The following is a 3619-nucleotide window of genomic DNA, read 5'->3' as shown; positions in this document are numbered from 1 at the left end:
GTAAGAAAACATAGTTAATCTCTGCGTAATCACACAAACATTTTGTGTCAAAAATATTTTTCTTTGTGTGACTACACAGAGATTATCTCGGTGAAAAAAAAACGTACGGCGTTAAAAAAAATATATTTTGAAGATAAATGTTGACACTTTCAGATGGCGTAAACGAAAGTAGAAAAAAAATTGACTTCGCTAGAAAAAAAATCACAAATATGTCAAAAAACGTCAATTTTTACATATTTGTGATTTTAACCTTTAACCTCACTTTTCTCAAAAACCTGACGTGATAGAGCAATTCTGCCGCCGGATTCGAACTCAGCGCGAAAAATTATATAAGAGAACATAGTTAAATCCCAATCAACAAAACCATGCAGGCCTGTGTAATTAATTAAAAAGATTTTACTTTACCACTACCTGGACAAGAAATTTTTCATCGCTATATGCATCATGAAACGTACCTTTAAACCAACGCTTCATACGTTTGACGCTATAATCATCCTGATCCAATCAATGTATTCCACAATCAATTGCATAATTACAATATTTTTCAATAATACAGCTGTTTCGCTCAAAATTGTAATCTCTGAGTAACTCTCAACTTTCTCATCTGGACATACTTCGAGACAAATATCAGACATTAGTGGCATCAATAAATTCTATAGGTAAGGTTTCTTTCTCACGATTATCTATCGAGATCATATCTTCTTCAAGATTCACAAGCAGAGGCATAATCGATCGTGTACTTGTACAAAGTTTCCTGTAGTTAACAAAAAATAGAGGTAAATTCCTGTAGTTAACAAAAAATAGAGGTAAATTTTTGTAGTTGACAAAAAATAGAGGTAAATTCCTGTAGTTAATAAAAAATAGAGGTAAATAAATTAGCTAAACATTCCAGAACTTTAATTCTCCATTTTACATTAATACTTTTGGAATGCAACATTGTTATTAATTGTGCCACAGTGCTACCTTCAGCATTTTATGTAACCTACAACATACATTCCCAAAAAATTAGGTAATATTTTATGACTATCTTTCGCCAACGCGCGCACTATTAAAATTTTGTACAAGCACATCTAAGAAAGGTAGAGAATCTTCTTTCATACGTGGATCGATATGTGTCATTGCACAGCTCAGAGTCTGTCTCACATTTGAAAAATTCTGGAAATACATTACAAGTTACATAATACTAGTAATGTACGTACAAGGTCGAATTCTAACGCACTAAGTAATTAGGTTTATGCAAGACATCAACATTCGGTAAATGTTGAATTTAGCCTCTTCACCTACTTGAAGTTGATAAAATAAAAAAAAAGATTCATTCGACGTATTTTTGCACTACATAAAAAATGTGTCGCTTTGCCCCGCGAACCGAGTTATTAATTGTTATTAATTAAAGTTGACGGATATCCAATTAGGAAATCTGTTGCATCGATGGCATAGATTAAACAAATTTTCTGCTTTACAAACAAATATTTAACCAAGACAAATACTCTGCTGTAAAAATAACAAATACTCTTCTGTAAAAATAAAAACAAAGAATGTGATTTTAAAGCAGAGAATTTGTGTAATTGAAGCAGAAAATACTTATTCTAGTTTCAATTACATGTTCTCATGTCCTTCTATGCCATCTATGTGACGGATTTCCTAACCTGAATAGTGATCAACTTTAACGATTAATATATCTCAGTCCACGAACGATACATTATTTTTGCCAGATTCGTTCACTTCGTGCAAAAACGTGTCGAGCAAGTCTAATTTGTGTATGTGCTAAGTATGTAAATATGAAACCGGAATTTATCAATAGATCGCCATAGCTGTCAATGTAATTGCCATCAGACCGCGTCATTGACGCCATTTCCTTGTCTGACATCTGACAAGGATTATCAACTCACAACAATACAAGTTTCATACAACAGTATAGTTTGTAATAGCGTTGAACATGTCGAATTTTGAGCCTGGAAACTACGATTTGCGGACAGCATTGATTTTCTGTTACCATTTGGAAAAAAACTGCTGCAAAATCGCACCGAATGCTTGTCGAAGCTTACGGTGAGCATGCTCTTGGTAAATCACAGTGCTTTGAGTGGTTTAAAAAATTCAAAAGTGGCGATTTTGACGTGAGAATCGAAGAACGTGGAAAACCACCGAAAAAGTTTGAAGACAGCGAATTGCAAGCATTGTTGGATGAGGATGACGCTCAAACTCAACAACTCGCGGATCAATTGAATGTGACACGAGAAGCTGTCTCCATACGTTTGAAATCCATGGGAAAGATCCAGAAGATGGGAAAATGGGTTCCACATGAACTGAATGAAAGACAGCAGGAAAACCGAAAAACCACTTGCGAAATGCTGCTCGCCAGATACAAAAGAAAGTCATTTCTCCATCGAATTGTGACTGGCGATGAAAAGTGGATATATTTTGAGAATCCTAAGCGTAAAAGATCATGGGTAACTCCAGGCGAACCATCGACATCGACTACAAGGCCAAATCGCTGTGGACGGAAGACAATGCTCTGTGTTTGGTGGGATCAGAAAGGTGTGATCTATTATGAGCTGCTAAAACCTGGCAAAACCATTAATACTGAACGCTACCGACAACAAATGATCAATTTGAATCAAGCTTTGCGTGAAAAACGACCGGAATATCAAAAAAGTTAACACAAAGTGATTTTGCTTCATAATAATGCACCATCACACACAGCAAAACTGGTCAAGGAAACGATTGAGGCGTTTGGTTGGGAAATACTTTCGCATGCGACTTACTCACCAGACTTGGCTCCGTCCGATTACTACTTATTTGCATCGATGGGACACGCACTTGCTCAGCAGCGCTTCACTTCTTACAAAGATGTACGAAAATGGTTAGATGACTGGTTTGGCTCAAAAGAGCAACAATTTTTTTGGCGTGGCATCCACAAATTGTCAGGCAGGTGGGAAAAATGTATAGCTAACGATGGGCAATACTTCGAATAAAATATTTTTTATAAAGATGCATGAGAATGATGTGGTAGAGCATTATTGTTGCTGAATATTGTTATAACGATTTCCAAGTCTTGTATATGTTTTGCTTCTCATCTAACAAAGGTACATTAACTGACTAAAAATAATAATTATTTAATAAAATTAAATGTTTACAATGGTGAACTCATTATTGAACAATAAGTTAAATCACAATTTTCAAATATAACAATTACATAACTTAACATAAAAAAATCTGATTAGAATCTGGAACCTCTTTGTTGGAATTCATTGCATTTGAGCCTCAGAATCATGCAGACAAACAAAAGAGTTAATCGCAACCTTTGGAAATTCTGGTCACTGACACATCACTCAGTTATTCTTTTTATTTTAATTTGGACAACGTTTTACTTTCTGTTGAACAGATGGTATGAACACACCACTCAATTCTTTTACTGTAAATTTGGACAACGCTCTTCTTTTTGTTAATCTAGTGTCGATTTTGATTATTTAATTGGTAAATGTTTCCCTTTACACAGTCAGCCTCAAATAACTTCTAAGTGACCTTGACCTTGACCTTGATCCTCAAGAAGGTCAAGGTCATTGACCGTTCCCGTCGCTCGTTATTCGTTGAAAAGTTATGAACGAAACAATTTTAGGGG

Source organism: Trachymyrmex cornetzi, unplaced genomic scaffold, assembly GCF_001594075.2.
Source record: "Trachymyrmex cornetzi isolate Tcor2-1 unplaced genomic scaffold, Tcor1.1 scaffold818, whole genome shotgun sequence".
Lineage (NCBI taxonomy): Eukaryota > Metazoa > Arthropoda > Insecta > Hymenoptera > Formicidae > Trachymyrmex > Trachymyrmex cornetzi.
This window is presented reverse-complemented; position numbering follows the sequence as displayed.